The sequence below is a fragment of the Chionomys nivalis genome, chromosome 26 (genome assembly GCF_950005125.1).
Source record: "Chionomys nivalis chromosome 26, mChiNiv1.1, whole genome shotgun sequence".
Classification (NCBI taxonomy): Eukaryota; Metazoa; Chordata; class Mammalia; order Rodentia; family Cricetidae; genus Chionomys; species Chionomys nivalis.
This window is the reverse complement of record NC_080111.1, coordinates 1,831,969-1,846,377: the sequence shown is the minus strand read 5'-3', so window position 1 is coordinate 1,846,377 and position 14,409 is coordinate 1,831,969. Positions and strand designations below refer to the sequence as shown.

Below are 14,409 nucleotides of genomic sequence, written 5' to 3'. Positions count from 1 at the left end.
TCCCTGCCTGCCAGCCCTGCCTATCCTTTCTCTTGCCTAGCTATTGGCCATTTAGATCTTTATTAAACCAATCAGGTGTTTTAGGCAGGCAAAGCAACACAGCTTCACAGAGTTAAACAAACGTAACATAGAAGAATGTAACACATCTTTGCATCATTAAACAAATATCCTGCAGGGATAAAAGAATGCAATACATCTTTAACTCATATTCCACAATAGGCTTCCACACTCCTGATAGAGTTGGTTGCTCTGCTATAATGCCAGAACCTTTTATAGACAAGGGTCTCACTCTGTATCCATGGCTGGCCTAAAACTTGCTAGGAAGACCAGAGTAGCCTCGAAGTCACAGAGATCAGTCTTCCTCTGCCTCCTTGCTGGGACTAAAGTCATACACCATCTTGCCTGGCTACAACCTTTTAAACACATATAATTTAATGCTCATCTGTGGCATTGAATATCTTCTGAACTGCTTCAGATGTGGTGGGGTGACATCAACTCAGCTTTCCAGGCAACACTGATTCATAATTTCCAGACACTGATCGAGTTTCACCTTCTGGACTCTCCTGGATTGCACTTCAAGCTGTTTATTTTGTTTGTTTTGTTTTTGTTTTCTCATTGATCAAGGCGAGGCATATTTAGTTAATGCTGACATAAAATGTAGCTCCTACAGGAAAGTTTCTAAGAAGAAATTGGAAGGAGATGGATACTGTGGCCCAGTGTCGCCCCAAATGCAGGAATCCCTTCCACAGTAGCCCACACCTATTTGAACCCATCCGGGAAGGGGGACTTCACACACTTGTGATGCCAGGGAACACTTACGAAAGCAGTTTGCACTGTTCCTGGGTCTGAAGCATGTCTAGTGTCGGCCTTGTGTCACTGTGAGCACACTGATATTCACTAGTGAGCACAAACGAGAGAAAGCATCTCTGAAAGCCCCTCTGCACCGTGCATCGCAGCCTCCCCCCCACATTCCTGTCAGGCTCTGTCATGTCGCCAAAGGGAGTAGCGTTTCTGGAGAGCTCTCGTGTTTGCTGCTTAGACCTTTCCCCTTCCAGGGTGACACGGTCCCAGTTGTCACCTGGTGTTTCTCATCCTGCTGTTTCCTCCACCAAGCTGTCCATTTCTCCTAAGAGGAGACCTCTCCAGTTCATCAGTCTAGGACCGAGATTCTGAGGAGCAGAAAATACAGAAGAACTACTTGACTCCCTCGACCACGGGCGATCTTTATTAATCTAGTCAGGTATGATGATGGCCCCCTTTATAAGCCGAGGCCAGTGTATCCTAGTTCATATTCAAAGGCGAATAAACCTTCCAGGTCTTTTTCTTAACATGGCTGGGGTCCCTCCTCTGCTTAAGCAACCAATTCTGCATTCGGAGGATTTACTCAGAGGAACCCATATCTATCTTAGTTTTTGTTGTTGTTTGGTTTTTGATTTTGTCAAGCGCTTTTTCCTCTCCTTGTCCAGACAGTTTTGAAATCCAGTTCGGAATTTAGTTTTTTTTTTTAGTGATACTTTCATTAACTTAGCAAGCACGTGCTTGAGTTTGTGGTTTGGTTTGCTTTGGGCTTTTTGCAGTTCTGGGGATGGAACCAGGGCTTCTCATGGACAGGGTGAGCACTCTGTCCGTGAGTCAGCCCCTAGCCCACTCTAGACAGCTGAGTCTCTTTATTTCTTTTCTACTTCTTCTTTTCTTTTTTTCTGAGACAGGGTTTCTCTGTAGCTTTGGAGCCTGTCCTGGAACTAGCTCTTGTAGACCAGGCTGGCCTCGAACTCACAGAGATCCACCAGCCTCTGCTTCCTGAGTGCTGGAATTAAAGGTGTGCACCACCACGGCCCAGCTGAGTCTCTTTATTTCTACAGGAGACTTCAGCTCGAGAATTTTGTTAGATTTTTTAACTAAAAACTAACGTGATGGCCTTCACCTTCCCTTTGTTGTTGCAGAGGGTGTGGCGGGGCCAAGTTTCAGCCCAATACGCTAACTCTTGGTCTGTTTATTACACAGCATAGAAACCCTTTTGTGAATGAAGCGAGATTAACTTAGAATGAGTTTTAGGTTCCCTGACTTTTTTCTTGTGAAAAAGTTCCTGAGTTTATCACATCATTCAGCTCCTCTGTGTAGAGTCATGTTCGTAAACCGTGGAAGTGACAGGAAGTCACTTCTCAGCGTCACTCCAGCATGCCGTTCCGTCCACACCTCCTAGGAGAGAGAGTGCTAGGCGGAGGCATGTCCAGACAGTGAGCAGACACCTGCAGACATGCAGACACGCTCCATGGCAACGCACGAGTACAGCTGTGTTGGTGCACACTGTCAATCATGCATGTGTCTTCTCCAAGCAGAATAGTCTGTTTTATTTGCCAAGTTTTGGGGGTGTTTTTTTTTGTTTGTTTGTTTTTGTTTGTTTGTTTTTTTGATTGCTTTTGCAAGAATACTTACTACTTGGACTTTTTAGATTCATGTCAAATATCTTTCCAATACCACAAAGTGCTTTTGTTACTATTTTGTAGCATTTATGCACAAAATACTTTTTTTATAGACTTTCTTCTTTTGCTTTGAACTAAATGTAAAAAGTAAAAGGTCACTTAGTCATAAGAAACTCAAACCCATAGAGTTAAGGCATATATTGCTGCCCCATTAATAGAGCAGTGTTTGTGTTATAGTCAATATTTTTTGAAGTATTCTCACACATTTTATCTTTGGGGAAAATGTGGAAATATACATATCTATTAACTTTAGACTACACAGAAGTGGACATCGCTAAAATTTTACCTCCTGGAGGTTGTCACTACTGACGTTTGATGTGCGCTCCTCCCAGGTACACATTTTGGGGTGCATGGGGTGTGTGTGTTCTAAACAAGCCCCACGGTGAACACAGAAAGCTAGTGCTGAAGAACCAGGGTAGAACAGTGGTTAACGGTACTTTGGATCCTTAGGGTGTAACTCGGGGGTCACTGGGCTCAATCCTTAATAACCCCACCTCTCAAGGGTTTCAGTTTAAACACCAGGAGATTCTAGTTCTCCCCCTATCGACTGTCATTATGTAGTGACTCTGATTCCCAAACTCTCTAAATCCCCACTTACTCTTCTATGAAATGGGCTGGTCATCGTGCGTATTTATGGCTAGAATTAGGAAGAGTGGCGTTCGGATCGTAGGCTGTGCTGTGCACATTTGAGCTATTGTTATTAGGTGAGTTCTTTTCTTCACTTTATTGTCCTAAATTCTAGGGTCAAAAGTTCCCTGTCAGAAAACATTTGAAAACACTTAGAGTGACTGCGTAAATTTCAATATATGAATATACTTGGGTGTTTTCCTTTCCTTATAGTTAGCTCGTTTCTAATTCTTCGCCTTCTCCAAAAACACCACGGCTAATATCCTATCTATTATTTTATGTGCATAGACAACAGATCCAAAGATTTATTTTTCCATAAAAACTAATGGCGTTTTTATGGAAAGATAAAAGATTTAAGAATTCTTTAATGTGTACCAACGTGACAGATTATAGGCTATGTGTTCTTTATGACGGAGTTCTCCGTGCACCGTGATGCAGCCCCTTTGAGGTTAAGGCTGTCACCCCCCATTTTCAGAGGAGGACATTCTGAGGGCAGATAAGTTGCTTGCCTGAGGTCACCGATAGTGGAGGTGGAGGTCAAGGCAGCCTTCTGGATGCACTCCCGCCTGTCACTCTGAGGCTGCAGAATGAATAGTCACTATTGTGCTTTCTATAAAATGTCACTGGGTGCCACGTAAAAGATAGGACTCTTGGCTGGAACTCTCAGCTGGCTCAGGAGAGTTCCTCTTCTGTACGGATGTTCTTCTGTGTCTTGGAATCGAGCCTCGTTAAAGTAAGGCGCTAAGTCCAGGGAAAGCAGGGTCGGTGTGATTGTTTGAGGGAGGCAGAGCACACGGAGAAAACATCTGTTTAGTCACTGCGATAAGCCCTTCTTTGTTTCAGTTGTAGGGACTGGGCCAGCATCACTTATCTCCCCAGGAACCGGAGTGGCTCACAGAAATCAGCTTAGGAATTTAAGCTGCGCCAACACTCAAAATGATACCGTCAAAAGAAATCGTACATTTCTCCACTTGCTGGTTTGGTATTGAAAGAAAAAAATCGTTAGCCTTAGCCACAAGACGGTGCACCCAGAAAGAGAAGCAGTAACCACTGTGGGCAACAGTCAGTCCATATACAGGGAGACCTTGATGGATATCGGAGCACCCGCCCCCCAGACCAAAGATGTAGTTGGTGAGCTGGCAGGTTGTCTTTAAAAAGTCGGCTTTTGGAACATTTATCTTGGCAGCGCTCAGGTATGACTCATGGTATGCAGGGTGGCAGCCAATCTTGTAGGAAAAGTGTATAATTAATATGATGAAGACAGCAGGGGTGTTGCCAGTCAGTACCTCACCCCGCTCCTCATAACAAAGGGGCCATTGAAGCCACCTTGTCATGGGCGATCCTGGTTTGTCATTCCGTAGATTCCAATGCCTCGTAAAACAAACGATGAAGAAAGAAACCCTGGGCTCAAAGCTTCCACAGAGGAGCGATGCTTTGCCGTAGGGTTTATAGCCAGTTATTGTCGAGTCGGGGCAGCTGGCTTTGGGCTTTGGAGTCTCCAGGCCTTGCATCTCTTGAGCTCGCCTGGTTTTTGTCTTTGAAAATTATCCGGCTTCCTCTGGTCACTTTCAGTTCTTGAAGCATTGTCTCCAGAGTCCCAGGGGTCAGGAAAGTTTCGGATCTTGGCAGAACTTCTCCACCAGCTGGAGCTGCTGACTGTGTTGCCACTGCATCGGCCATGGTTGTGTTGTAGGTGGGAAGAGCCCCACCAGCTACTCTTTAGTTCTTTTCTAAAGACTGGGCCTGTCGCTTAGTCTACTGGACAGGGTCCTGTCCTCACATGTGACCCACTCAGGCCCTTGACTCTCCAGCAGAGATAACGAGGATTAAAGTCATAGATTGTTTAGAAGATCAAATATATGGGGCAAACTATCTGGCTAACTCATGAGTTCTTTTCTGCTTTGTTTCCTTGGTTAGTAGGTAATAGTCATAGGCCACCCCCCTAGAGGAGAAGCCAGTTTAAAATATCTTCAGATGAACAGTATATATTTTCATAAAGATGTGTGCAACAGGTCGCTTTCCTAGCCTGATCCCGCAGACCCTTCTGACTCTTTGCTCCCTTCTTTGTTGATAATGGCACAGGCCTTTACTCGGCTCCCAAACTCCCGATTGCCTAGCTTAGAATCTCTCAAAACCCGAATGCCCATTCCTGAGGCAAGTTTTTCTAAGGAATAAGGGGGCCCTGTGACCTGAAAGGGTAGTTTTGGGAACACATTAAAGTCCTTCATTAAAGTGGGCATTTAAACTGGTGTGTTGACACACGCCCACAATTCCAGGACTCGGGAGGCAGAGGAAACAAGATCACTCATGCATTGGAGGCTGGTCAGGGCTACCTAGGAAGTACCAGGGCATCCAGGACTATCTAGGAAGTTCCAGGACAGCTGGGGGTCATAGGAAGTTGCAGGATACCCAGAGGTCATAGGAAGTTCCAGGACAGCAAAGCTATAATAGTCAAGACTCCACCTCCAATTTAAAATGTAGACATTGGGTCGAATAGGCTGTCCTGAAACACAGGCAAAGCTGACATTTTTGCTCTCCGTTTTAGCTTTGCATAAAAAGACTCAACGGAAACAACCAAAAAAAAAAAAAAAGTAGAAAAATATTCTGGTAAGATAGCCTCGTGGAAAACTGTAAGAGACTTTGGTTGTTGAGATAATCTTGCTGCTGGCGAGCGGGAAAGAGACTGAGAAGAAAGGAACTTCGACACCAGGAAAGACAGGCCCGTGTGGAAATGTCTTGCTCCTTCCCCTCTTCCCACTTCCCCACTTCCCTCTCTTCCTGCCTTCCAGATTGTCAGGATTTGCTCACTGGCCACCCTTGATAGATTGGGCTCTGTGGGAGGATGCTTATGAAGATGTCTGAGGGTAATTAAAGGTTGAAATACATCTGAGGTGTCCCTCAGGAGTGAGAGCCATGTACTAGATAGATATCTTAAATGAACCCCTTCGACCCAGGTTAACTGAGCCAAGGCCCACTGGGCCCAGGATTCCCTGAGCATGCTCGGAGGTGCCCAAACCTGCATGCTGTTCTCATTTGGAGTCAGTTTGTGGGTTTCATTTTTCTTTCCACACTGGAAACTCTCATGAAACTCCCTCTCGCTTCAGTGCCAAAGCTTCATCCCATTCATTTCTTTAGCAGCCATTTCCCAAGTGTCTGCACTGCACTAGGCCCGGCGAGAGTACCGCGAGAAAGCAGACATACAGAAAGGGAAAGAAGCAGGCTTATGCTCGCAGACCATGGATGTTGAGAAAGGGGGTGGATCAATGTTGCGCCTTCTTTTGCCCTGCTGAATTTTTCTACAGTAATGTGGACTGTGCCAGTATTCATTAATGTAGCTAATCCAGTTATGACGAAAATCCTTTTCCTTTTTGACTGCGACCCCGGAAGCATCCACAGTCCACAGTCCCGATGCAGCCAAAGACTTTGGGAAGCCCTTCGGGGTGCAACAAGATGGGATTTGACCTACCTGTGTATCCAGCTTTTCACAGTTTTGAGAGTTTTCATTTCCACATGTCAACAAATACCTGGCCGGATATTAAAGCCTGTTAAATCAGTTCTTCTTGCTGTATCAACACCAGCAGACATCCAAGGGGCAGCATAGCCAAACCACCGTATTTTGTTGAGTATACATATATGTATATTTTCCTCATAAACCTGGCTGACTGACCTGTTTTCTCATGGCTAGGATGCTAATAGCCACATATTGTAAAAAGAATCGCAACGAACTATAGCCTTGTTTCTTAACTCCCATTTAAGCCGTCTCCTGATTCATTTGGTTCACGTTAATTGTAAGAAAATACGAAGTGAAGGTTTGGATTACAGTAGCCGTGGTTTCTTTCTCTGCCTTTCCCCAACTCCTATCCCCAGCCTGAGGACTTCAGTGTTCTTCTTGGTTTAACTTTTAAATCTGAATTCTTTCACAGTTCCATACATCTTTATAATGTACTTCGCATATGCTCCCCTCACCATTACTCTTTCTCCCCTCCCTCCCCCAAAGCATTTCTTGCTAAAAAACTCCTTCCAACGTCCATTTCTGATTGGGTGTACCCCCACTGAATTTGATTAGGTTGCTTGTGGGTTTTGGGGTTTTTGTTTTCACTTAAGCAAGGGTGACTAACCAAAGTTGGCAGAACTAAGGAATAGGGCCCCCACTTTCCAGCAACCATTACCTGCCTATATCTCCTTAAGAAAGAATAGGGTCTCATGAGCTCCCCCAAACCATGATGAATACTGATGGCCCAGGCTTATGAAGGCCTTACACAGGTAGCCATATCACGTCCAGAAGATGAGGTGTCCTAGTGTTCCTGTCTTCCGACACATAACCTTCTTAATACTTCCTCTTCCACCATGTTCTCCGAGCCTTGGAGGGGGTGATAGAGTTGTTGGTTATTCTCAGCACTTTGACTGGTTCCAGGTCTCTGCCTTCACTGTGCAAACAGAAGCTTCTCCCAGTAAGAGATCTTTTGTTTTTGTTTTGTTTTGTTTTTCGAGACAGGATTTCTCTGTAGCTTTGGAGCCTGTCCCGGAACTAGCTCTTGCAGACCAGGCTGGCCTCAAACTCACAGAGATCCTCCTGCCTCTGCCTCCCGAGTGCTGGGATTAAAGGCGTGCGCCACCACTGCCCAGCTCCCAGTAAGAGGTCTTTGAGCTAGTTCAGGGAACCACAGAGTCCTGGCTTATAGAAACCTAGTTACTGTAATGGGAAGGAGTAAAGGGGACCGAGGAGGTGAAGCCCTACTTTCTCTTCTTCTGGGTTTTTAACTGTTAGAGGGTTTCTGAAAATCACCTGGTCTAACTCACAGCCGTTCTATAAGCAGCTGGTCCAGGGCATCAGTTTATTGACGCCAACCTATTGATTCCTTGTTTGTTACCAGGAAAGCACTAAGCATCTTCCATGCATCCTCCACCCTGCCAGGGCTGCACGGCGTTCTCGTTGCACCGATCTGTGCAAAATGTGAGCTGCTGATGTCTGTTCACAGGGCATCAAGGTCAGAAGGGTCCAAGCTGGGCTTCAGACTCAAGTGTGTTTGATTCTGAAGCCTTTTCCACTCTTCCGTGCATGAGCTTGTTTTTAATCATATACAAGACTTAAGTTTTTTTTCCAAATTGTTACAATAATATGTACTCATTATAGAAAGTCCAAAAAGCAAAATAAAGAGAAAAACCCATTACCTGTCTTCCTGCACCCTGGGAATAACCACTACCAAATCTCACCTTTTTTCTTTCCAGCCTTAAGGGAGCCATCACTTGTATGTCTCAGTGAGCACTGCAGTGCACGGTTGTCTTGGAGGCTGACACATGAAATCAACCATATTGCTGTTGCATCAGATAAAGTCCACTTCGGAGTCTGCTAGGAGTTAAAGTCTCTGTGATTCCCAGGCGTGGGGAAAGACACTACAAAGGCAGCGTGTCCATTCCTCATTGTCTAGCAAAACACTCCATGACATGTGCAGGCATTCTGTGCCTTCTGAATGTCTGCATTGTAGCTGTTTACCATCCCATAAGGAATACCAGCTTGTCGTGTTGAAGAACCATAAATATCTTGTGCCAAGTTCAGCTGTAGTAGAGGATTGGATTTACCAAAATTACTGCTCCTCGTGTCGAATAGTGATGGATATTTTGGGGGGTTACGTTTAGAGGCCTTTATTAAAAATTAAATCCATAAATGTTTAATATCTTATTTGACAACTCATTTATTACGTTGTCAACACAACCATGTTTGCCTTCGGTGGAACATAAAGAAAATCAGAAAATTGCTTTTGTCAAAAGTTTGAAGAGCGTATTTTGAGATCAATTCCTATTTAATGGAAGGTATTACACTCGCTCTATTATTCCCCTCCGAGGGACTTTTGTGAGAGCAAATGGACCTAAATGTGATGAACTGGTCTGTAAATAAAGTCGGTAGCATCTCACATCAAAGCAAATGTTTCCCAAAGATCTCTCTCTCTCTCTCTCTCTCTCTCTCTCTCTCTCTCTCTCTCCTCTCCCTCCCTCTCTCTCTTTCTCCCTCTCCCTCCTTTTCTTTCTACACACACACACACACACCCCTACCAAAATGGTCACTGGTATGAAGTCAGGAGAGGGAGCTCTGTACCATGGTGTTCTCGCCTCACCGACAAATCGAGCATCCCATTAGTTGGCTGATTTCTCTTTTACTTGTTAATGGTCCTTCTTGTCTACCCATCAGCCTCCTCACCTTATGCCCCAACTGCAGAACACACTGGGTTTCAGATTAGTCTATAGAATTCTTCAGGGCCCCTCCCAGGGTTCGGAATGCAAGCCAAGTAGTCCTGTGTGCCTGTCCTCAGGGCTGCATCCTACCCGTGTCTTCTGGTTGCCAATATTCCCGTGCTAAGAATCGATGCTGCTCGCGGAGCTAATTATGAAATGTGGGTTGTGTTTTATGTTAATGGCCTTGGCGCTGTCCTGACGTTGTTTGTGGCACTGGAGCAGTATAGTCTCTCTCAGAAACTGGATTGCTGAGGCAAATGTTGAAGGGAAGAGTTGGCGACTAGGAACTCAGGATGTCCAGAGCAGTCTTGTCGTTTAAATATGGCCCCCGGAGATGTCAGTGAAGATGGAGAAGGACCCAGAGAAGTGGTGCCAGAGCCAGGCATGGCATTATACGTATGTATATATTTTAAAAGATGTTTTATTAAACAGATATTGTTTTTCAGGAGCTGGAGAGATGGCTTAGTGGTTAAGAGCACTGACTGCTCTTCCAGAGGACACAGGTTAAATTCCCAACACCCACACGGCACCTCAAAACTGTCTGTCACTCCAAGACCTGACGCCTTCACACAGATATGCAGGCCATGCACCAAAGCACATAAAACGAATTAATGAGCAAATAATTCATTCATTAATTTTTAAGATATCGTTTTTCATCCAGTTTATTCTGATTATCTTTTCTTTCGACTCCTCCTGGATCCTTCCCACTTCCCCAACCTTCCCAAACCCACCCCCTTTCTTTCTCTTTCTCATTAAAACACAACTAGGGATTTAAAATAATAATAATAACAATAATAATAATAAGATGATGATGATTATGAAGAAGAAAAGAACAAACCAGAATAGGAAAAAATAAACAGGGAAAAAAGTGTCAAAGTAAAAGCACAAGAAACCCACCGATGCTGAGATCCGCATTCACACACACAGAAAACCCATTAAAAACAAATTTGGAAACCATACTATATAAGCAAAAAATCTGTAAAATTCAAAAAAAAATTGTCCAAAGGATCATGAGACAAAAAAGCCCCTGGAGATACTGTTGAGTTTGTTCTACGTGGGGCACCTACTGCTGAGCACGAGGCCTGCCCTGAAGTGTGCTTTGTGTGTCCACTGGTACTCTGTTGGAGAAAACTCACTTCTCCTTTGTAAGCGGTTATCAACTGGAGATGGATTCTGGGCTAGGGATAAGGGAATGTGTCTGCTCCCTCTCTCAGCATTGGGACCCCATCGGGTTTGGAACCGGGTGGTAACTACGTGCCGCCCCAGTCTCTGAGTTCACATGTGCGTCCTTCCTCTGGTGTGTAGAGGGTCTCGTTTTTCTCAGTGTCTTCTGCCTCCATCGGCTTTTACGCTTTTGCTGCCTCCTCTTCCACATAGGTCCCTGAGACCTGCAGTATCACATTTAGGATTGGGTGTTCCGAGGTCTCTTGTTCTCTGCACGTTGTCCAGGCATGGGTGTCCGTGTTTGTTCCCATCTGCTGAAGGAAGAAGCTTCTCTGATGATGGCTGAGAAAGATACTGAACTATCCATCAGGCAGAATGTCATTAGGAGTCATTTTATTGCTATATCCCTTTAGCAGAACAGCTGTATTTGGTTTCATCTCTGTGTCTTAATAGTAACTGACTTAGTGGTGAGTTCTGTAGAGTTATACGTTATAGGTTAGGTCTGGTAAAAGATAATATTATACAGCAAAAGCAACAGCAGACATTTATTTTTAATTAGTTGGGCAAATACTATGCGAACATGATCTAGGTCCTGTTTGTCACCGTAGACTCCCAGCATAGCACATTCTAGTATAATTTCACTAGTTGGGCAATTTGCTCTTTCTGTGCCTTATTTATTGATCAGATTTCAGTGATACTGGTGCCTCCCTTGGAATACTGAAGGGGCATTTATGTGGGAACAGCGCTCTGGAACAATGCCTGGCACTCTCTGAATTCATAATAAACGCTCTAGCTATTGTTGTTAAATATCACCGTCATGCGCTAGGTATGTTGAATGCGTGGCATTATCATCCAGTCAAACACATGGTGAGAAAGCTATTATTATGCCTAGTTTACTGCCGAGTAAACAGAGACACGGAGAGACTACTCTGCCTACCCGAGGTTAAATTAAGTCATGTGTGAGGACCAACTCATTATCTGCCAGACTCAAGATTCTGTGTTAGCAAGGGGAGGGAGGAGGTGGTGATGTTCTTAAGGGGTAGTGGCGTTGCTAGTGGGAGACCAACCAGTCTGACCCTCCAAATTCATTTTCTTTCTAGAATACTCCAAACCCTAAGCTGCTTTCCGGATCATCTCTGTGGATTCCCAGGTAAGAAGAGATGGTCCCTTCTTTCTCCTTCACTCGCCGCTAAATCCTGGAGACCTGTCACAGCTGTGGGAGTCTTAGCTGCCTCTTAAGATTTCAGACCAGAGTTGCCATTGAAGGACAAGGACCGAGGCAGTCCAGTGAGGGCCCTGTGGCCGAGCGATCGGAGCCACTTCTGTCCTGCCCACATTTCCCTTCCCATCTATGTCACCCTTCCCACCCACATCCCCCTCCAAGCTGTATGGTTTCCATGGTTATTGTTAGAATAGCATCATGTAAAATACTTAGGAGTACCGCAAAAAGAAAACGAAAACAAGTCATTTATAGACATCCCTGTGATTTAGAAAGGAGCTAAGAGTACTGGACTCCAGACTGCCTGGCTGTTCCACCCTTGCAGTGACAGCCACTCTTGCCCTTGTCGCTGCTTTGGAAGACTGTCCCCAATGAGTCTGGAAGCTGGACTCTCGGTTGTCCTTAGTCAGCATGGACTGAGGACTTCACGAAAGACTCAGGCCTCCAAGTCAAAACAGCCTGGCGTTGCCACCAGTTTCTGCTGCCTAATCATGGCATGGCCTTAGTTCTCATTTACTAGCCTCTCTGAGCCTCCGGTTTCCACTAGTAAATGGAGAGCCTACATTCACGCCACCCTGAACGTGCCTGATCTCATCTGAGCTAGGATCATCGCGGTCAGCTTCTGAAGCCCTGGCTCACTCAAGTTCGTTTTCGTAAAAGAAACTGACCTCTAAGAAAATCTGTATTGTTGCCAGGTGTGGTGGTGCCTGCACATAATCCCAGTGCTGCAGAGGCTGAGGGAGGGATCTCTTTTGAGTTCAAGGCCAACTAGGGCTAAGGCATTAGACCCTGCCTCAAACAAACAAAAACACAAGAAAAACATCACTGTTTCTGTCGTTATCCGCCGTGTGTGGCCGGTTAGGTTAGAAGCCTTTGTGGACAGAAAGCGTATTGTTTCGGGTTTATCGTACGTTGTCTGAAATTCCCCAACAGTCTGATTACCACGTGAAAAGATTTCTGGTCTTAAATTCCAAAAATAAAAATCACCAATTCCAAACTGACACAGTCCAGATGAACCGTGCCGTGGTGCCACTTGGGTTTCCCATTGATGCTTAAACTTCATTCTTTTTCCGTAAGCCCGAAACTTCAGTAAGAAGACTCTAACTCTAAAAAGAGCCTTTGACGTGGGTGGGAGTCGGTCCTAGTGCTTGCATGGATGGGATTTTTGACTTCCTTGTGCTTGAGTCCCCATAGAAGTCTTTTATATTTACTGAAAGAGAATTCTTATAGTACAACCTGGATGAACTATCTCTGTGTCCATACGTGTGCACGTTGTGTGTGAGCATGGGACCTCCCTCCCTCTCTCCCCTTCTCCCTCCTTCCCTTCTCCCTCCTTCCCCTCTCCCCCCTCTCTGTTTAGTTGCCTTTCACTTAGGCAACTGAAGAGCTATAACGTGAATTCTGGCAGCCTTCTCCCCATCAGACAAGCAAGGACACAGTCAATTCCTGTTTCCTTGGAACGAGCACCCGATAATAAGAAGCTCTGATTATCGCGCTGGAAGGCAGCAGCCTCATGGAAAGATGTACCAGATGAAAACAATTCTGATCATATTTCCATCAGGAGGCTGAGACGCCTCCAGCTGTCTGCCAGTAATCACATTAGAGGTGGCACGGGGAAGTGCTTCGGCCTGAAGAGATCGCTCCGATCTCACGTTGGAGCGCTGTTTCTCCTGACGGTTTGCCCCAGAACGGTGCCATGAGACGTCCCTTCTGGAACCAGTCTTGGTGGTTGTCTAAAACATATGGCAGATGAACACACTTAAGGAATTTTCTAATTACAGCTCAAACGCTCTGCTTTTATCTTTTTATGCCTGCACTGCAGACATCACTGATTGAAATGATTTCTCCCTCAGCATAATCCTATTGCCAGCAGTTCCAGAATGACCGGGACGGTGGTAAATGAGATGCATATTAACTGAAGAGATGTCCGAATTCAATTAGGTCTTTCCCATGTGAATGCATAAGCCATCTAAATCCATTTTAATTGCGAGCCGTGGTACTTAGCTGACCACGTTTATTTTGGAAACAAACACCAACGCTGAATTTAGACCCATGTTCCAGATCTTCGAGTCCTAATGACGAATTTGGGTACCCGGTAGATCCCTTAATTCATTTCTTAATTAGTTCTCCCAGAATCAGAGGGTTGCCTAGTTACAGTCATCGTCACAGCTTTCTCATAAAACCAGAACAAATGTCTGCAGAGTTCCCTCCCGTGGTTCGCATACCATTCCCGGATCTTGAAAACCTGTTATCAAAACAACAATAACAATGCCATCAACAATGCCACTAACATTTTTGTAAGGTAGTAATGCATAGCACTACAGTCTAAGGTTCAGAGCAGTATGGCTTTTAAAAATATTTATTTATTTATATGCATAGGAGTGCTTTGCCTTCATGCATGTATGTGTACCATGTGTGCGTTTCCCGGGGAGGGCAGAAGGAGGTGTTGGTTCCCCTAGAGTTATATAGACCGTTCTGAGCTGCCATGTGGGTGGGTGCTGGGAACTGAATCTGAAATAGCACCCCAGCCTGAGGCATGGCTTTTGAGTCACAGATGTGGGAATTTAAGTTACTTTCCCGTGTCTTATAAGATGGAAGGAATGACAATATCGACTTCAGCATACTAATGTATCAAAGGAAACGTATGTGAACAGTATGTGGAAAGTCCCCGGTACAGGAAGGGAC

The 14,409-nt window shown here is 45.0% G+C and overlaps 1 protein-coding gene across 5 annotated transcripts in view; it reads left to right on the top strand.

Moving 5' to 3' along the window:
• The window catches only part of Spats2l (spermatogenesis associated serine rich 2 like), a 154,982-nt gene that overhangs the window by 12,726 nt on the left and 127,847 nt on the right, over positions 1–14,409 (top strand). For all 5 annotated transcript variants that reach the window (XM_057758630.1, XM_057758635.1, XM_057758634.1 and 2 more), the window contains exon 2: positions 11,606–11,655. The gene's annotated coding sequence lies outside the window, so the exon portion shown is untranslated. The remainder of the gene's footprint in view (positions 1–11,605; positions 11,656–14,409) is intronic.